The sequence below is a fragment of the Aythya marila genome (assembly GCF_965140915.1).
Source record: "Aythya marila genome assembly, chromosome: 14".
In the NCBI taxonomy this organism is placed as follows: Eukaryota; Metazoa; Chordata; class Aves; order Anseriformes; family Anatidae; genus Aythya; species Aythya marila.
The window spans coordinates 16,700,065-16,722,305 of NC_139055.1; positions in this window are offsets into that span (position 1 = coordinate 16,700,065).

Consider the following 22,241-nt stretch of genomic DNA (forward strand, 5'->3'; position numbering starts at 1 on the left):
ATGCTAGCATGCCTGCTGTAACCTCCTCTTTTCTAACCCAAATTTGAAACTTTCCTGCATTTTTTTTTAGAGTTTATCATATAGATATAGCAAGCATGATGTCAGCGTGTAAATCTCTGGAAAAAGCCTACCCGTCATCCCGCATAGTTTTATGGAGAAAATGTTTGGAGCTTTTCAATTCCTAGTGCTGCTAAAATAAATGTCGAACAGGAAGGGACGTGAACAATTTTGAATGCGACTTAACTGTAAGTTTCCCTTTTTCTGGTAAATAATAGAAGGATCAGCTAGCAGATAATATTTAACAGGGCTCTTGTTATTGCTCCGTTCTCGCAATGCTATCAAACAGGACAGTTTAATGTAGAAGAGGATTTAGAATGTCCAGGCATGGAAGAGATTGATAATTCCTAATCCAGGGGATCTGCTCCACTGCTGACTGTGGAAATGCATGATAACGCCATGTTTCTTTCCATACTCTTCCTTGTAGCTGAAAAGAACAAAGTTCCTCTCCGTGTGTGTGCTATTTTGTTGCAGCAAAGACATTTCATGGATATAGACACTCCGGATTTGAACTCAAGCCCCCAGAGAAGGCCACTTAATCCTGAGAAACACCTACAGAAGCCCCCTTAAAGACTCCTCACTTACTATGTCTTGTGTGATATCTTCCATTAACGCTACCAGGGACCCATACCCTGCTGGATCACACAAGGATCTGCTCTCCACGAGGCCAGAAAATGAATGCGTTTAATAAGGATTAACCCATGCTGGCACTGGGGAGCAATAAATATCATAGCGCCAGCATTTGTAACGCTATAGTTATCATTGTGTCAGCATTTCTGTTATAAACCAGGGTTGGGGTGGATTAGAACTCAGCCATAAAATTTTCTCCAGGCTGAAACTTGGCATAAAAAAGAAATATCAGTCTATGATTGTTTTCTTTCTTTCTTTTTTTTTTTTTTTTTTTTTTTAACCTTAGGAAAAAAACCTCTCTTCAGTCTATTTTAAGTTGTAAAAAGCAAGAATATGAAACTCTTCCTAAATTCTTGAAAATGGCATCTAGGCCTCTGGGAATGAAGAAAGACTCTGGCTGTGACTGCATTACAGAGTGAGTTTTCATTGGGGTATCAGAAGTTCAGGGATTAAAGGTGCTTTTTGGTATATCTTGAAAAGCAAAAGCTTTGTCATATTATATCAAAGAGCTCAATTCTTTAGCACTGGGGTTTTGAAAGTATTTTTGCTCTGCTTCTTGCCTCAAAAATGGGTAGTTTTAAACTACTAGTACCAAACCACACTCTGTACCTTGATCAAACCCCACACAAATAACCCCACTACGCTCCCTCCTTGTGCTAGGCTGTGCTGGCTGAGAGGATAGACTGGGGGAACTGAAATCAGGTTGCTTTGAGGCTTTACTCTGTGCTCAGACCTGACTTTTCTGGCAGAATTAGTTCCCTCTCAGAAATCAGACGCATGACTGAGGGGATCGATGTGAAAGAAAGACGTCCTGGCGCTGCTGGTACTGGGAGGCATGGAGGACTGGGATGCAGAGATGTCTGCTGTGGGATGTCACGCGTGGGTCTGAGCCAGCTCGCAGCTGCAGGCACTCCTCGCTGCTCCGTACCTCCCGCCGTACGACAGCGCTGCGCGGGTTGTGCTCTTACTGGGAGAGCTGCTGTTTGGAGAAAAGCACGATTTACTCCGCAGTGTCCAAAGACATACTATCAAAAGGGTCACCACCGTTTTGTGTAGACCTCAGGAGGAGAACATGGATTAATTTGTTCCCTCAAAATCAGTTTTTCTTTTAGAAACAGGAGTGCTGTTTTGTTTCTCGTGCAGTCTGAGGTATAACATCGAGTTCCAGTTTCCCTTAAGGCTTAAGTTCAGCCTTAAGAAGCTGAACTTCATCCTCCTTCTACTAGGATGGTTTTATTTTAGTTACCAAATATTTGAGGTTAAAGTGAATAGTTCATCTTTAATGGGATTATCTCTTTCAATGTTTGCTTTCATTACAGTTTGAATTGCTCTGAGCATGAGAATCTAACCTCACCAAAAGCATATTTTTGTAATTTGATACAAACTAAATTTAACCTTTGACTCTCATCTATAAAGACGTTAGTTTTTTCCATCGAAAAGCAGAATGTTAGATTAAAGATCTGGCAGTTTCAATTTCCAGGTTGCTAACCTTCCCGTGATTGGGTCCCAAAACGTGGAAAGCTGTGTATTTAGTAAAGGTATTTAATATTAATTGTAACAGTCAAGATGGTTTTATACTTGCTACTTATAATATCTGACTGGAGATACTCTGCAGGCTTTTTAAAGGGAGAAAATTTTCTTGACCTATACTGCACAATACAGTGGACCTCTTTTAGCAGAGGTATTTGAAATAAAATCTCTCTTTTGAAATACTTTACTAGTTCATCGTAGTGCTTTTGTTAAAAAAAATAATTTTATCCAAATGCTTTGGAATATTAAGTCTGTGCTTAGAAAAAGTAACTTCAAGATCTCCCTCCTGAGGATTGGCTTTAAATGGGATGCAGAAAGGGAAACAAATTCTCTGTATTATTCTATATTTTCCCCAGTAAACCATCAGGGAGATTGGAGGGGAGAGGTTGCTTTCTAAAAAAACTATATATTGTTGTTCCCTGCTGGAGGAATCCTTCTAAATACGTGGAGTTTTTCACTTCTGCTTTGATGAAATGAAGCGTTGAAACTTTTACTGAGAAAGTTTTATAGATATTTGTCAGAAAGTTTTTGTATTTTTTTTTGAAGAAAAAATAATTAAGTGTGAATGAAAAATTATTATGTCTCCAGTCCTGCAAAAGATAGATCATAAGTGGATCAACTGTCAAAGCTCTGGTGAAGTCAATGATACTTCTTCCCAGCATTTCTGCCGTAATGAAGTAACGGGGGAAATGGCTCATTGCATACGTCAGGGCACAAAGGGGAACATGGGAGCATTTATTTAATTATTTCACATAGAAAAATTCAATACGAACTCAGCAGAATCCTTCCAGCAGTTACACTTTTTATGACTATATTTTTTGACAATTCATAGGAAAACCTGCGTGTTCATATACTTACTCAGGTTCCATAAAGAAGGCTGATTTAGGTACAAAAAATACACTCTGTTAAATCTTTTTTATACTCTGTTAAATCAGGGGAGCAAGCAGGAGAAAAAGAAACCTGCCTTACATTTCAGCTCTGCAGTCGTCAGAGAAGGATACTGCAACCAAAATTCAAATTGTAACACATACAGCACTAATAAATGGTCAGCTTAGAAGCATTTCCTGTTTATACACTGTGTTAATAAGCATCCATCACCCATGTCACATATACGGGATACCAAATTCAAATGTCAAACAAAATGTAAGAGGTCACACATTTTCCTTTGCTAACTAAAAGTGTAATTCATAAATATTATTGCTACCAAACTCTCCATCTACAGCACTTGTTTAGAAATATGCACATGTAATATAAATTGTGATTAAGTTAAATGGGTATATTATTTCCTGTTTTAAGGGTGAACAGCAGCATGAATTATGTTTTACTCAATAGGCATTTCAATAAAAACCTATGGGCTAACAAGCTGCTATCATGCAGTTCAGCTGCGTGGACTAACATGAGAAGGGTCTTATGATCCACAAGTGATATTTAAGCTGTTGCTCTGTCTGTTATTCCTTCTGGTGCATAGAAAAAAAAAAAATACTTCCTTAACTCAAAACCTCTATCTATTTCTTGTTATAAGAAAAAAATAAAACAGAAAATAAAAAATAAAAATAAAAAAGCACAATTTGGTTGTTGGGGCTTTCCATGTGTAAAATTAATAAGATAAATGTAATCAGCTAGCCTCAATCTTTTTATTCTTACTGACTTAAGAAAAGTAGGTTTTAAGTAAGTCTCTCCGTGAAAATTAACAACATATCTCAATTTCGAAATTTCTTATTTTAGTTTGTAGAAATCAAACCCTCAAGGAACAAAATCAAATAAAGATTTTGGAAGTGGCTAGAACAGATTGTTGAAAATGGGAAATGTGTCTCCTAGTCATTAGATTCTGTAGAATTCTCTGGCTAGCCTTCCGTTGTGTCTCTTTTTGTTTGACACTGTATTTCCAGCTAATTTGAAGCATTTTAGGGTCTGAGGTCACCTTAAAGAGTTACAAAGATTTAACTGGGCTTTAATGAGGCTTACACAACTTTACCATAATGTTAATATATATATATTTATATTATTAGATTAGATTTAAATGATTTTGAAATTTAAAAATGTAAAGTATGATATTACAGGTAATAATGCTGTACTGACAAAATGTTCTCCTTTCAGGCCCAATTAAAGATCTTTCTCATGAACAAAATCAATGAAATCATTAAAATGGAATTAAAAATATACTATCGCCATACTATACACATAACCATCGTTATGTAAAAATTGACAGCCACGTAACTGTGCTGATCGCATTTATACATTAGGAGCAAAGGCACATTTTGCTAAAGAAATGTCTTAGATTGGATGTAAGGAGGGCTATTCCCACCGAGGAGCTGCACAGCCCAAGATAAGCAAGTCCCGTTACTGCTTGTCTTGAAGAACTGCCTACAAAACTTGGTTGCAAATACTGTCAAATCAAAGGCTTTCAAGGCAAATAAGAATGCCACACATTCCCAAGTTATCTACGACTCTTTTTTTAAAGCTTTGGTAGAAAAGAGATTTTACCAAGTTGCTGGAGTCTGGTGTTCTTTTAAAAGCTTGTAAAATGGGAGTCTGAATATTTTGTTTTATTGGAAGGAACATAGTGCACAGCAAACGCAAAGAAGATTACTGAAAAGGAAGGGGTGCTAAATCTTTTAAGATACTCAGAAATGAAAATAAGTTCCATATTCTGAAAATGGTAGGAAACCAGACATATAGCAGCACTGTGTATTAATATAATTCAGACTGTTTTACAGTAGTATAAAATCTTTGATGTGTCCCTGTTAATGAAGTGAAGGAGACACCAAGGCAGATACTATCAAAAAGGAAAATATCGTTCCACTTAAGCATTCCGGTGGAGGAAAGAGAGTCTTATTCACTGCAATTCCAACGCTCATAAATAACTAATTGTGTTAATCTTACTCTCTCTGGTTTGGTCACTGATTTTCAGTAGTTGAAAACCTAATTGAGTCAATGCATTGTCACTGATATGTAGCACTGAGTGATTTCCTTGAAAGCAGCCACGAAATACAAGAGAATTCCCAAATCTGTGTTTATAAATCCCTGTATTGAGTTTGTGTTGCTGTGGGGTTATGTTGCCTTTCCACAACTGTTTAGATAGCTTTGTGGTATTCCTGAAAAATCCCCAGAGGCAGTTTCCAAGACAAGGTCTGCTTTTCCACCTTCCTGCATGGACCAATATTGTCTCTCCATCTCCAGAGTGGAAAGGGAAAGCCCCAGATGATCCAGGGAGCAGCCTCTGGAAGTCAGCTCCGAAGCAAAGATATACTGGGCAGCCCTGGAGGTGATCTGGAGAAAAAGGCCTCCTGTGGGGAGGCACCAGGCCTTTCTGGATCCCAGGGTGGGGCTGGAGCTTGCAAAGCAGCCCTACTGCTCAGTCCGTGAGGGGAGAAAATACAATGGTGGGGAGAATAGAAGGGCAGCAACCACTGCCCTCTTGCCTGGATGATGTATGGAAAAGTCCACAAGGAAAACCTCTCTCTCGGGATTTAGTAGGAGAGGGGTGGGGGTGTGATCCAGCCCCAGGTTAGGAACCCCTGCACATTCAAAGGGAAGTTTTTGTGAGTAAAGACAATGCCCTTACATGAGTGAAGATCAAACCCTTCTTAATTTTCTGTTGCAACAGACAAATGACTTAATAACTGTCTGTGTGTTCTCCACATAAGCTTTTTAAAACTAACTGACAAAGTTAGTAGAATTGGTATCTCTAAATGTTGAAAATAGAGACGGGAATAAGAACACATTTTATTTTCTCTCCAAAAGGACAAGCCATTGCTTTTTTTCCTTTCCTCACACAAGCAGTGCCATTTCCTTGGGAGATAGAAATTGCCATGAAGACACGTAGAAATAGTGCACAGGTCTGCTTTTCTGCTCCAAAAGTGCCCTGTGCATGTTCCAGCTGATCCGTTAGCTGCTGGGACTACAAAATCTGCTCTTTTTGTGTGCTTCTTGCTAAAATCCCCGTTCATGTCCCATTATCTTTTTGTGCAGTTAAGGAAATCTCTCCCTCCTGTAGATATTCTGTGACTATGCACAGACAGGCACACCTTTGCATATAATAATTTATGCAAAAAATAACCAACGTCATTTCCACAGATACTTCTAGCACTGTGATGCTTTAGTGATGCTCATTTCCCCTCCTCCCCAAGACCTGTTTTAATTAAAAGGAAAAGCCAGTAATTTTAACACATCTTAAAGAGCTTTGTACTGTTTTCATTTCATACACACAGTTGTTTAACACAGCTCCTCCACTGAAGGAGGCAAAAGTGCTTAGCTGCTACGTTTCCATTTTCTTTGCATTCCCATCTGCGAAATTTTACAGCTAAAAGGAGATGATACAACATCGAGCCACAGGTACAAAACCACAATTTTTTCAAGAGCCTGAGGCAAGGATTTGGGAAGTTAAAAATACCGCAGACACTAGCAATGGGTTCAGGAAAAGAGAAAGTTCACATAAGAGCTGACCACCAATTAAAGCAAAGGGGATTTCTAACATGTACTCATAATTTGTATTCCTTTTAAAAAATAAATAAGTATATTAAAATTATGTATGATCCACATGCACTTCCGGCACAATTACCTCCAATACAATTTATTTGGTATGAGTGTGACTGGCAGAGATCTCTTTACTATTAGCCATCTCCCCCGAAGAACAGGGTCCGCAGCCCTTCAATAAAAAGCTGATTTGTGCACAAAAGATCCTGTATGTGCTGAAAGGTGCAAGGTCCTGGGGACTGGGGTTATGCGACGGATGAAGGCTATCTAGAAAGGGTTGTCCTGTTTGCATCCCTAGCGTTCAGTTTTTGATCCTCCCAAAACGCCCAGAAATTTACAGTTCTTCTTTTAATGCCTGAAACACCAAAATGTAAACACTGAAGTGACTCTGTGTATGGCTGTCTAAAACAAATGTGTTTGGAAACAACGTTTGGAGAGGTGGAGCAGTGAAACTGCTCATGGACTGCAGTGAAAGCGGCCCTATATCCTCACAGGACAATGTAGCTCCAACATGGTACTCTTAACCTTGAAAATAAATTTCAGTTTTCAGTACATTTTCTTCTAGTTGCACATTGCTTAACTTTGTGCATTTTCTCTGTGTGTGCACCAAGGAGAGCAGGACATGGGGAATTAATTGCAATGCACAACCTGTGGCCTCCTTTAGAACCCCAAAACAAATCAACAGAGAGAAAACATTGCACATACCAGCACCCCAATAGAGAATAGATGTAGTGGAAAACATGATTTGTGCTCTGGATAAGGGCTTGGGAAGTATTATTTCTCACCAGTGTGCCAATTTTTTTTTCAATTATTTTTATTTTTCACAAGGTTGTTTAAGGAGTATATGCCTCCTTAATTTGCAAGGGGTACCTTAACAAGAGGCACCGTGTGGGACAAGCCACAATCTGCACGTATAAAGGTGATTATTATATTATTACTAGCAACATTTGGGGTTTGAAGAGGGGGAAAAAAAGAAAGAAAGCTGATCAATCAGTTAGAAACTTGGCTTTCATAGTTACAATTGGCTTGGAGTTCAGTATACAGCTGTTGCAATGCACAAGGGCTGAACTGGAGCAAAACTGGAGAGAAGCCATCCCCAAAAAGGAGCAACTTCTTTCCTTTTTCCAGTAATGTTACAGCTCTTCCTTTGCGCCAGAGACAAATGATGCATTCTGATGGGAGGAAGGCTGTGGGACACAAATTTTACAGTAAAAGCCAAATGATATTTCTTCCTGTTTATAACTGCAGGCCTCTGGCTAGTCCCCTCAGCAGTGCACCAACTCCTCCCAGGCACTGAGCATGTGCACAGCAGAGAGCTCAGTCTTCATTAAACCCTTAGATGGCAAATGTAACACAATTGCCAGGTCACAAGAGAAATGTTATCTGTCCACGGTCAATTAAGTCAATTTAATTACCCAGCAACTCCATGTATAACTTTTGGTCCTTGCTACCACTTGTTTTGCTCCTCTGACATTCAATCACATATTTATCTCTGTCACCAAAGGGACACACCTGAGTTCTGATTTACAGAGTACATTTGCCAGGGAAGAGCAGCCTGGTTGACTGCTGCTTACTGCATTTGTTTAGTGACTAACAGGTTCAGCCTGAATCAGTAACTTGAAGGGAAATTACTGAATGAAACCTCAATCCCTCCACCTGCCCAAATTGTTCAAAGTACCAGATTTTTCCCATTACCAGTGCAGGTTTTTCATGCACCTCTGAGGTATGTTGCATTATTTCTTTCCAGACAGCAACCGAGTGTTTCTCTAGACTGGATGGGTTTTAGATTGGTGGGGGTGGCATGTATGGGTAATTTGGGCTTTTTTAAGAGGAAAATGAGGTTGTGAAACAACACGGACTAGTGGGCTTCACAAATAAGTGTAGCCTTCTGTTTTCTGGCCCTGTTTATGGATGTTCGGAGCACTTACAGTTCACATTTAAGGCAAGTAGAGCTTCAGATGTTCGGTTATGTTAAAGGCATTGAAGTCTATTGTGTCCCTTGAACCTCGAGACACAGCAGCCTTTTAACTGCAACTTCCTGTGGCTCATTTCCAGTACAGAAACATAAACATGTGAGGTCTGCTGACTCTCTATCTCCATTTAGACTCTGGGAACTTGATAAATGCAAAACATTTGCTTACCTTATGAGAAGAGGAAGTCATGCTCTCTATTGCAAAATTTTGATGGCAGAAAGGAGGACTTGCTGCTGTAAACCAAGGAAAATAATGCTAGAAAACTGCATTTTCAGACAGATTGTGTGGATTACTTTTTATGATTTCTGACTGTTTTGACTTGGCAAAGCAGGAGTCTAACAAAACAAGTGATGAAGGCTCCTGGCATGTGACTTCTCAAATATTTAGCAAGTATTTGTAAGCTTTATTAAGTCAAGATGACTCATTCATCTTGAGTTGCTTACATGTATGTTTCATGTGCTATACTACGTAGACCAATAGAAAGTGTTAGTCATTTGTTTTATTACTTCAGGGTTATATTTCAGCAAAACTATCTAGTTTTGATGCTGTTTATTTTCAGAACAGCTCGGGGTGGATTTTGTAGGTCTGCAAACCACTGGCCTTTCTAACTTTTTTTCTTGGCAAAGGAGACCTAAAAATGTGAAGTAGAATCTCAGTTTTCAGTTTAAAATTAAAAGGATAAGTTGCGTTTTCTTTTCTTTGGGGACCGTGTTCTTGGAAATGTAACTCTGGTAAAGGGAGAACAACTACTTTTGCTGATACTCTTTCATTGCTTTTTGCGTAAGGCCTGGTCTTTTGCAGCCAGGAAAAAGAAAAAAGAGAATAAAAGAAAAGAGAAAGGAAAAACACAACAACATCAAAAAAGCAAAACATAACCATAGCTATTTCAATTTGGGGAAAGTCTCCAGGTGTGATTAAGTCTAGAGAAGAGGGTGACAATGACACAGATATATGCTACAGGAGATGTATTTTAATCCTTTTCTCGACTTCAACATGTCCCACTCAAGGACTCTCATAGCCACAGCAGCCTCTGGTTGCCCAGAAGATCTGTACCAACAACTTCTAGGTTTACGTACATCGTCCTGCAGTAAGTACTTGGGAAAATCACACCCAGGAGAGACTTAAGGATCTCCCAGTCTATAATCATACCTGTGCAACCATCGGAGTAGGGGTTATGTCCAGCCCTGCTATGGCTACACAAACTCACTATGCCCATAACTGATAAAAGAAGTGCTTATCACAAGCGAGTGACCTTTTTTTTTTTTTCTGACCAGAAAAAGGGATCAGCCCACTGTGTAGATTGTGGCATGACCTAATGAGCTGTTTAACAGTCTGACAAAGGGATCAGATTGAGCTAGTGAACCATTATTAAGTCTCACAAGCCACAAGGCAATAATTTGGGAAATAAGCATTCAACATATGACCTAAATCTAACTGAGGTTTGTTCATCTAGCCAGATATTAGTATAAGCCAGCTCTTGAATTGCTGTCTGAAGCCAGAAAACCACACAGCTAGGTCCTATTTAAAAATGAAAATAAAATAAAATCAAAGTATGTATTTCTGTGGAAAAAAATGTTGTTCCAACTAGAGGAAATTCATGGACAGTGCTTTCCTTCTGCTAAAAACTTCACCTTTTCACTGGAAAAAGGAAAACCTGGGCACTGAAACATATCTGCTGAGAAGTACAAATGTTATGTTTTAGTTCCTGCCAACAAGATGTTGTTAATGGAAACTTTATTTTCATCACATTTTCTGAAGAAAAACCTTGCCCAGTATTTTATCAGCTCCATACATCACTAATTTCTATTTCTAAAATCTATGATACGTTTTTTTCATTCATTTCTCAATCACATCAATAGTCATTTTTATTACTTTCTCTTAACGTTGCAGACCAACAGCACATCTTCCAGGAAATAAAGTGTTTTCAGTGGACATGTCTTTCAAATCTTCAAAAGAGAATAACTGCAGTGGCATGTGAGGTGCTCTTGAATTAAAAAAATACTTCAATGATAGAGATATACATGTGTATGTATTTATACCCAAACACATGAAGACACAGCCACTTGTGTGTACACGGGTATAATGCACACACAAATAGCATATACATGTTGCAAGGTAAATACAAATTGGAAATAGATTTATGCTTCATAGCCAAATGCACTCAACGGTATCCGAAAGAACCCTGAGAACAATGTTGTAGAAGTATATTGTATCTGCAATAACAATCTACCTAATCTATTCTGGATGTCATAGGTTTTTGGCTGATGTTTCAGGGTGCTCTAATGTTGCCAGTTGTGCAGTAAATCTGCTGGGTCATGTTACTAGACATATCATACCATTCACGGTGCAAATGAGCCATCAGCAAAGGGTAAATAGAGATTATTTGTTAAAAAAAAAAAAAAAAAAAAAAAAAAAAAGACAATTATAAGCAGGACTGCCCTATCTTCTTACTGCCGTGTGAATGAAAAATGAGTTATAATGTAGAACACATGGGCCACATAATGAAAGTCCTGGAAAGCCATTATGGCTCAGAAAAAGCTGGCTCACAAGCATTACATACCGCTGCACCCACCACTCAGGAACATAAAGTGCAACAACCAAATGTGCAACACCTCGAACCAGACACCACTCTTGCCTAGATTTTTTTCGGATGACAAAGAAGCAATAATGTTGTCCAGTGCTTAAGGTACTTTGGGGGAAATCTTACCAGAATAACCTTCAGGCTGGCAGACAGATATCAACACTGAGTGAAGAGTTGTCCATTTTGAAGGACCAAGGCAGCATAGCAATAACAGGGATGGTCCTTCTCTTCATTCAAAACAATTATTTTTGCACCAAATTCACTAAAGCATGGCTTAACCAATGCATGTATTTTGCAGGAGACGTTTTTTCATTAGACCAAATAGTCTTGCTAAGACAACAGAGAAGTTTTGGAGTACAAAAGCCCTTGTAGAACTAATCGACATCAAGCTCGATGTGGACTGAGAAAATCTTTTTGTGGTATATTTATGTTAGTAATTTAGTTAGTAAGAGCGAAAAGAGTATTGGTATCTGAGGAGCCAAGACAGATGATCAGCTGGAGTTCTGGAGGCTTATCTGGAGAAGGAGGTTGTGTGAGGAAAACTGTCAGGTACAATAAAACCAGAGTGAAGTGATGGAGACTCTACTGTGTCCCTTGGGAAAATGTTCCATTAACAATTTTTACAGCATTTGAAAGTTTACCTTTTAGTTCTAGTTTTGATTTTTCCAACTTTGGTCTTGAGCCAGGGAGTTCTGTCTGCCAGACTTAAACAGGTTTCTACTTATGATATTTAAGGATTGGTAGTGCAGCCCTGTAGTTCACTTCCTCTGATGTATTTTTCTTTCCACATATCAGGTTTTCCACCCTTTTTTAATCAGTGTCTTCTTCTGTACAGAAAAAGAAGTCCTAACTTTCCCTTTTTGGTGATCAAACTTAATACAGCTCAGACTGCATAGAAATGTATTTAGAAAATGCATATGAAACGTCTAGTGGGATCCTAAGGAAAGCTATAAAGCTCTGCAATGAACACAAGCTAGAATGAGTTCCTGGAGCCTTCTAAAAGAAAACTTCTGCCTCATTAAAAATTAACATTTTAAAGTTAATCTCAGTTTGAGTGGTAAATACAGAGCGAACCCGGCAAAGGTAAGAAATGTCGGATTCCACAAGGCATATCCTGCATGGGCAGACCATTGCCTGAGCGACTGTGGATTTATGCTGTTGTAAATAACAGCAGAATTGTTCCCCTTATCAGGAGATTTAACTATATTGTGCCTTGCACTCTTGTTATTCTTTGGAAGGCCTTTATGTAACATTACTGGTTGCCTTGAAAAAATTGGGATTAACTTGGAAGATATATATTGCAAATTGGATTAGACTTCAAAGAGGTGTTGCCAAAGAGAACTTTTAAAAGGCTTTAAAAAAATGAATTATACCAATACAGGCTCTTTCTCTTTGAACATGGGAGAAAAAAAAAAAAAAAAAAAGCAGAGCTTAATATTTTTTAAATACATTCAACAATTAAGTTGCTTGGTACTCAAGCAAACCACACTGTGAGGTTTTCAAAGGACAAAGGATATTTTAGTACCCCTCTCAATGCCACGTTTCTCCTCATCTTTCCTATGTTTCCTGAGGTAAAGGCAGCCATTTTCTGCTAACAGCCCTGAACATGCACACCAGCATTGGATATGGCATGGAAGAGGGAAGTAGTGGCAACCTCTCCTCCTAAGGGCATGCAGCAAATGCTGAAATGAAGAAACTACCCAATTACTCAGCCAAACACGATAAAAGTTAAACTTTTGCAAGACAAGGCAGAGCCCAGAAGGAGGCGCACAGGCCGCAGGCTCGCCTCAGGCCGCTGGTTGCCATGGTGACACCAGGCCCCGCCTGGGCCTGTGGTGGCCTGAAGCCCACCTGAAGTCTGTCTATGCACATGGCTCCTGCCCTGTGCTCAAAATAAAACACTGATACCGCTGTCAAAGCTGCTAAAACACCTCTCCATATAGCACCTTGCTGTATACTCTTTGCCAGCCCTGATCCAGCAAGGGTGACTGAGGTGGCAGAGCCTGTGGCTTGGTCAGATTGCTGTTTTCCATCTAGGTGTAAAATGGCTCCTTCATTTTTATCCTTTCACAGCCAGATTGTGCCTATGCACTTCTCAGGCACTGCAAAATGAACCCTGAAACAAAAACTAGGGTTTAAACTGGGGACACTGAAGAAGCAATAGGCTGATTTCTGGCCGGTGCCTTTTGGCCAGCATCTTCCCAAAACGTCTGTGTGTGCCATGGCCGAGAGGAGCTGGGGCAAGCAGTGAGGAGGGATGGCTTCACACAGCTCATAGCTCACCTTAAAGCTTTAATACTTAAGCCTTTGAGTGGCTTTCTCCATCTATGTTTAGTCCACCCTTCTTCACCCTTGTTTATTTACCATCAAGGCTTTCAAGTAATTTGTTTTATGGCAGAGAAGGCTGGAGCAGTGACTGGTTAATGAAGTGCTTCTCCAGGCATGTTTGGTTGTTTGTAAGGGCACGTGAAGCACACGGTTGAAGTGCCAAGCATCGTTGTCATACAGACCTTGGCCTACTGCAGATTTTCTATGGGGAAGAGTAAATACAGAGGGTAAAATGTCATTGTTTTTGTAGAACATAATAGCTCTTTCTTTTTTTTTCCTGAGAAGCCTGGGAACTCCAAACAAATTTGGGGGTAGTTTTATTAAACAAAAATATTCTCGCATTATGAGCTAATTTATATCTTTCCAGCCCAGCCCTGGAAAAGGTCAGTTTAACAAATCATTCTCTCAGGAGCTGGGGAGGAGTTATGAGCTCACAGTAATCCTCCTAATTGCACTATACCTCAGTTTCTCATTTTGTTAATCACTGGCCAACAAATCCTGGCCTTCGAAACTCATTATCAACCTGTTCCGTACTCTCCCCTTGGATACGCACACTGCACACCTCTCTGGCTTAGATGTCCTACAGGTTACCTTCTGTGTCTTTCTTATACACCATCGCAACCAGTTTTCGAATATAGGTCAACTATAAATAACAGGGGTGCTGCTGCATGTATGGATTAACGCTGACAAAGCAGCAGAACAGAATGAGCACCAGTGGCCAGCTTCACTCCTGCGGGGAGCTTTAAAATCCAGTCTGGCTTCCAGAAGATCTCTGCCAGTGGAAACTGCCCAGGCGCAACACTTCATCATTGTATCTCCTGCCTGGGTCAGCCCCACCCAGCTTTATTATTAGACAAAATTTTACAATTGGAAGCTCGGGTCAATTTTTCACAATCTGCAAATTAAAAAGAAAGAAAAGAAAAAAAAAAAAAAGAAAGAAAAAAAAAAGCAGTTTGAATTTTCTCCAAACTTTACATGACCCTTCTCCCTTCCCTTCGGAGTAGATCTGGCAATTTTCAGGTCTAATGAATTTTCCAAGTCCCAGTAAAAGGGGAAGCTGCCTTCAACCCTGCCTACAAGCTTCCAGGCCTGCTGGCTCCTCAAAGCTCAGCAGAGCTTTCCATTCTGGTGCCTCTTCGTGGTATGTGCAGTAAAGTTCTAAGCTCCTCCAGACTTTCTTTTCTCTCTTCTATTTTGCTTATAATCTGTCTCAAACACAAAAGAAAGAAAAAAAAAAAAAAAAAAAAAGGTATTAGAAGAAGTTGAGTTTGGCTGAAGAACAATGACATCTGTTCCAGTGTCAGGTGACTGCCATTTTTTGAGGGTTTTGTGACAAGAACATTACTTAAGAGCATGACTAGATGAGAAACATGTCCCACCTCCATCCTCTGGATTCTTGCTCTAAGACTGTGGAAGCTGCGAAAAATCCATTTTCTGCAGCTTCTTCAGAAGCTGGGATTTATTTTATATGAACACTCATCTATTTTATCAGCTGTTTCAGATCAAGTATCCTCTCATATCCAGAGGAGTAGTGGCTACTTCTCAGTTTCCTCTCCAGCCCTCTGGAATTATATTCTTAAGAAAGAAAATAACACTAGTCGTTGTTAACTAGCCATAGCCTGTATGTTTGAGTTAGTTCTACAAAGGCCATGAAATATCAACCTTTGCTGTTCTTTTGGTGTCTGCACATTACAACACATCATGTTCAAGCAATATATACAAGAGTTAACTTCGAATGAGGTCAAAACACCATGACGGCAAGATTCAGAGGGATTTTCTGCCTCAGTACTCAAAATCGTTGCATGGGTTTGTGGCATAGTTGCATTGTCATACTCAAGTACAGAGAATGGTGGTGGTTGAATGTCTTACACTGGGATCTTGGGCTTTATAAGTCACCAGTGTGATCTGGCTTCATGCTGAGTTTGCTCTGTATGAAGACTTGAGCACCTCAGTTAGACCCAGGTGCCGATTGTCCAGAAACTCATATGTATGCATTGACAAGAGGGAAATACAGAGTGTTTAGAAGCAGATGGCTTTCCCAGTGTTCTCTAAAGCAGCCACAGACACTGTACAGTCATATGGACCCCTCTGCTACAATCCAGCTTTATGTGCAAGGTATTTCCTAATGACATAATACCAGAAACAGCACAGGCCTCCTCACCAGACCTGGCTGTAGAGTTCTTCCCAGAGACTGTTCAGTCCAGGCTCCTTCTACTTAGAAGGCCTCTCCCACTTCCTGCACATGGAGGCTGAAATAGCCACCTGCAACAGAATTCACTGAACATCTCCCTAAAGATCCCATAATGTCACATGCTACATGCTCAGAAGCTCTCTTGGACATCTGAGCACAGTAATGTTCCCTTTCTGTATGTAAAAAGAAGGGCCGTGTTGCTATATGTCCAAAACCAAACAAAATCTCCTCTGTTTTGAACACAGAAGAAAAAGGCTGACCTTATTCATCTCAGGTTTCCTCTATTTTGTCTCATTTTTTTAACAGCTTCTCAATAGGCAGGTAGAAATCTGAATGGGCTGTTCCAAAGCATCTGTGTACCTCCTCCTATAACTGAAGGACCTTAAAGTCGTCCCAAAATATTGCTCTTGACCCATCTTCTGTTGAGGAGTTGCCACTGTCAGAAAGCTGGCCTTGTCCGTCACTTATTGGAGGCTGGATGCCATGAAGGCAATCGCTTGTCCCCTGGTCTCCTCACCAACATCTGTTGCACCATCAGCCCTCAGCCCCCACCATATCACATGAACTGCAGACTCTGCACCAGAGGATTTACACTGAGCTACAGGCAGCCATGATTTATGTTGCAATACAAATTGCATCATAAGTTATGCTTTCCTCAAAGGCAAGGGATGCTGACAAGAGCACCTGTTGTCCAGATTCTTCCCTTCTCCCCAGACCAGTCTCCTTCAATGTCAAGTCATGCCCAGCATGGTTTAGCATTCAGATCACGAGATTCTGCAAGCTGAAAACATTGAGGATAGTTGCTTAGACAAATTTTTGAGGGGGTACTTTAGTGGTTTTTAGTACACAGGAACGGAGGACTCAAGTCAAAATTTGTAGAGACAAAATAATGGTTAGAGCTAGCTGGGCTGTCTGGTCTGAATGTCCCCGATAAGAACAGAATTAGGAATAAGAAGTACCAAAACAACAAAAGATGTGACAGATTACTTGTGTTTTTTCTTGTTTTAGCTTCTTTTTCCTTTATGCTAGCACATGCTGACATAGGTTAGAGAAGTCAACAAGGCAAGCGTAACAAAAAGCTTTTCAAAGTTTACATCATTTGCCTTCATGCTTACTAAGTTTTTCAAACTCCTAAAGTTAAAAGCTTTGTTTGTGCCAATACTGGTGACCAGTTCAAATTAATAAAATAGAGATGAGGAATGGTGAATTCCTCATCTTTTTTCATTTAGGAGAATGAAACATTATGTTTCAATGGATCATCTTCTCGCCTTTTCTCTACTTCTTTATGGGAGTGTTTAGCTCCCATCATGCTGTCCATGAAGACGGGGGTTTTCTTTCATGTAATTGGTTTACACCTTATCTACATCACCTGGAATGTGGTCCTGCAAACCAGCACCAGCCATTTAAGATAGAATAGCAAAGGAAGTGGCATAACCATCTGCTGGAGCTTCCACGCAGAGCCCTCCTTTTCCCCTGTGAACGCTTTGACTGGATCTTTTTTTTCATTTGGCTTTCCATGCATGCAGCTGGTGAAAAATGCCCTATGTTCAACTCTTCAGTGCACACACACACTTCTCTGTCTTGTCTACAGCACCCAAAAGGACATGACAGAATAGCAGAAGTGAGCAGGCTGAGTCCTTCAGTCCCCACCAGTGTCCTTTGGACTCCCTCCTTTGTAACATGCCTGTTGTTGCGATGCACAAAGACTCATATCTTTGAGAGGAACCATAGGAAAAGGTGTGTCGTATTTGTTCAAAAATTAATTATTGATGTCAGTCAAACTCCTCAGCCTTGAAGGTGTGAAGGGGAAACGTTAAACCTGTGCAAAGGTCAGATGTACCAGGACCTGCCTATTCAATGAAAGGAGCTAAGGCAGAATGATGAATTGCCAATGAGTTCCTGTGTGTTCAAGCAAGTAACAAACTATTAACCTGTAAAACTGAACATTGCAATACAGAAATTCAGATTTGGGATAGAGTTTTCAGTGACACATCTAAGCAGAAAGTTTTGTGAGTTTCAAATCAGATCTGTTGAATTCTTACTCTGTATTTTAATCTTAGACTCTCTAATCGGGTGCCAAAAAACATGCAAAAGAAAGATAGAAGTTGCCTAAAGAAACAGAGGGGCTCCTTGGCTATACACAAAGGTGGAAAGCATGGGACTCTTTTGCCAGACTTCTGGTCTACCAATTTTACTTTTGTTTAAAGCTGGTACCCAGATTCCCATGGACGGCACAAGAAAATGTTGCTGGTATATGAAAAAAAAAATATAATAATAATAATAAAAAAATGGACATTCCATCTCTGGATACTGGAGTCTGTCATTATGGAGCCATTCATTGAAGTGGGATATTAAAGTACTGCTTGGTTTGTTATTCTCTTGTTTCAGAAACAGACCGCTAGGAAACAAGGAATCTCTCGAGGTCAAGGCTTTCACTGAGTTATACTTAAAGACCAAGTGCAACTAAGCCCACTAGATTACACAGCCACACACTGATATGGATGGAACAGCAAATAAATAAATAAACAGAAGTTTTGATAATAACGTCTTTCAAAAGCCTTGAAGCCAACACTTTTTCAATGGTCCGTGAGTGCTCCCAATCTCCCCCGGTTCTTGGGATGCAGATTCTTTCATGAATCTGATTTTTCTGCTACAGAATTGGACTGCTTGTTAAGAGAAGACTCGGAGGCTGAAGTTATACACAGCCAGCTGCACTGCTTGCATGTGATCTATAGTCCCAGCTCACAGAGAGTTTTTAATTTAATGATTTTACAGGCCTGGTGCTCCCACACTTACTTGGATATGAGCAGGCACTCACTCCCTTAGCAAGATGGGAACCTAAACCAGACCAGACTTTTATTGTTCAGGTCCTGAAAAGTTGTTCTCTCTATTTGCTTTCCTTAGTAATCCGTGAGTGTTGAACATCTGGGACTCATCATCTGTTTTCTGACAACGATGAAGAATCTCATATTTTGAGCAAGCCCAGCAAAGCTCAATGTCCCTCCCAGTAGGTTACTAGACTGAGTCAAAGGAACCCAGTGGATGGTCCCCTGAGCTTCTGGACATCCAGCTTCATACGGGCAAGCTCTACATGATTTGGAAGGGAAGTCACATCAATTTCAATCTCTCCTACATGGTTTTTGTACACAGCTGCCAACACTAATTTGATCAAGGACATCAGCCTATGCTATGACACTCAAAGAAGCCAGGAGGCATTCCATTTCTGTGATAAAAATAAATTTTCAAGATACTTTTTGGAAATATGCATACATTTTAAAAATAAATCACACCAAAGAAAGTAAACAAAAAGCCTCTGCTAGTTTATGATAACAATTTCAGTTCAAAGTGAATTCAGACCTATGACTTTAGTTATTTCTGCACTGGAACTTGACAGCAAGGCAACATTAGACAAAATTTCCTATGTGTTCAGAGGGAACCTGCAAGCACAGCTTCATGCAGGGCTCCAGAGTAACTCTGCATCTTTCTCCAGTGTATGCAAAGACCTCAGTCTTCTCATAAAGTTATATGTGCATGGTCCAACTGTGGATGGGGAATGGGTGTGCAGACACGTAGCACACTCAACAGAGTCCCTGAGGGTGCACTCTGCATGCAGTGCTGACACAGGCAGTCTCTGTAAGGCAGGAATGCTAATGCAAAAACAGGCCTGCAGGATTTGAAGGGGAGTTAGGGGTACTCACCACCCTGCTTAACGGGGTCAAAGACTAAAAAGAAAAAAAAAAAAAAGAGAGAGAAAAAAAAAAAAAAAAAAGAGAGAGAGAAAAAAAAAAAAAAAAAGAGAGAAAAAAAAAAAGAATAAAGAAAATAAAAATTCTTATTCTCATTAAGGTCAGCAGGATTGGCCTGCCTGAGTATTAAAATAACTTAGATAACTTAGTGCATTGCAGGTCGATTTGGATTGAAAGTACAGGGGAATACTTAGACCCAAGCTTGTATTTCACATACTTCACAGGTTCTGAAGCTTAGGAAGATCAACTTCGAATTGCAGTTGTAGTCGACAGCAGACCTGAGCAGACAGATGCGAACACACCTGAGTAATGCAACTTCAACTTGGAGTTTAAGACGAATAAGTAACCTGAGTCAAATTCATTCACATGCCTTTTTGAAGGCTGCAGTTCTCTGCTGGAGCAGCTAAGGCTTCAGAGCAAAGTGCTGACACCCTTACCAGAAAGACAATTCAGCTGGCTACAAACATCAGCGACCATATTTGCATCTGTCATCACAAATATATTTCGGTTTTAGATGGGAGGAGAAAAGAAAACAAACACAACATTTTCTGGTTAAACAGAAACAGAGTATGGTATCGCCGAGGCTTTCTAAAGGAGAGTTTATTTAATTTATTCTTCTGTACACACAGCTAGTTTGCTAGGATATTATAACTCAACTCATTTCTCTGGTGACCCATGGCAACCTCTGGATCAAAAGGATTACTCGTGACTCATAACTTACCTTGGCTAAATATAAATATAGGGCTTTAGGTTAAGTAATCTAGGCCTTAATCAATAAAACATTTAAAGTGACAGTACAAGGAGGGATTTCAAAAGTTGTGCTATTTTAATATTAACTCCTAATACCTGAGTTTCTGGAGCTGTTCTTTTCTGGTTTTAACGGAGATGCCCCACACCGAGGGTTTTCCATGCATTTTGTGCTCACGCATACAGCTGCACACAGTTTGAATGTTCTGTTCTGTAGCGGACGTGTGCTCATTTTTCCCCACAGGAAATCCAAGCAATTGCCCCTGTGTAGAATACCACAATTAGGTGACCATAATTGCGTCCTTAATGAGCTTGTACATGTTTTGAGTGCCAGTTTCTCAGATGTGGCCACCTAAATGGGTATCCAAATCTCACTTTTGGGTGGTGAGGTTGAGAAAAAACGTATGAAAGTCTTATTTCATATACTTAAATTAGACCGTTTAAATGCCCAATACTTGCTTAAGTGCCTGTATTCCAATATCAGATCTTAAGTGCAAATCTGCCAGCCTTGTGGGCTAATGTTGGCAGCTGGAGGTTGGGAAAATAGAAATTGAATAAAATACGACCCTTCTAAAAGAAGACTGGAAACTTTCCAAGTAACTACAAGGATGTAAAGATTATGAAATTGTTTCTTCCCAGCCTGGGAAATCTGCAGGGTCATTCCTGCTTATAGCCACAGGGGCTGGTGGAGGGAAGTGGGTGATCTTGGTCAGCTCACAACACCAATCTGAGCCCTGTGCCTCCAGCTGAGCTCAGGGCAGGATCCCCACTCCCTACTCCCAAAGCAATGCAGTTTCTACAACCCATACCTCCTCCCTCCTCTTGCTGAGGGAATTCATGGGTGTTTCTCACAGCACTTTGGAAAGCCGTGCTGGTACCACTCAGTACAGCCACCCCAAGGGTGCTGGAGCTGTGCGCAGTGACAACAAGCTGGAGTCTTAGATACCCAAAGTTTTCTTGTGTTTTTAGTACAGCTTAGCTAGCCCGTGGCAAGGAATGAAATGCAGCCTGGTGCAACCTCACTAATATCCACTTTAATACATAGACGGATGGGAAAAGGGGCATTTTCCAAGTGTATAGGCACCAAAAGATTAGACTTGGTGTGAAACAACATGATTTTCTGACTGGGCAGGAAGTCAAAATATTGATAAGAAGCTGGCTTTATCTGTAATTATTTTAATATTGTCTAGCTGGCACCTTACAAAAAACATAAACTGCCCTGTCTGTGGTCTCCACTGATTTCAGTGGAGATTGTCTGGACTAACAAGTCTTCCTCAGAGCTTGCACGGTCCAATTTATGAATAAGCGGAACTCCTCGTTTCAGTTATTAAATCGCTGCATTTTTTCCTTTCCGAGGGAAAAAGCAAAATTTGTATCTGGCTTTTATTCTTGCCTGGAGTAATGGAAAAGAGCAGATTAATTGCAGCTTTAAAAACCCTTCCATGAGTTCTTCAGTATGAATTATTTTATATAATTCACAGAGAAGGTGACATGATTTACATCAACATATACAGTTAAATTGTCCTATATTGTAAACCATTAGCAAAGAGGGATGAAGGGCTTATGAAGAGGAGTGGAGAGACTACAGTGTTATGACAGGATGAAAAATTTCTGGACATGCAAGAAGACATCACATTGTTTCCATTGGGAGATAGTTGTGTATGTTTCCTACAGCAACTATAAGATCTTTGGCCTGTGCGCTGTAGACTATACTTTGTTTATTTTTATTATATACCAGAAACTTTTGTACTAAAGAGCAGAGCAGATTGCACTTCAACTCTGAAAGCTGGGAGGGGGTCTGGTACAGAGACATGTGGCAGAGGGATGTGACTCACAGCAGATTGGCCTTATCCCGTCTACACTGCTCCTCCAAGGCCTCAACAGTGCAAGAAGAACAATTTTTGCACCCAGGCTGGTGCTTGAAGAGATCTGAGGCACAGTTGCCCCATGTCTTCATTCCCAAGTGAACAAAACGCGTCCTC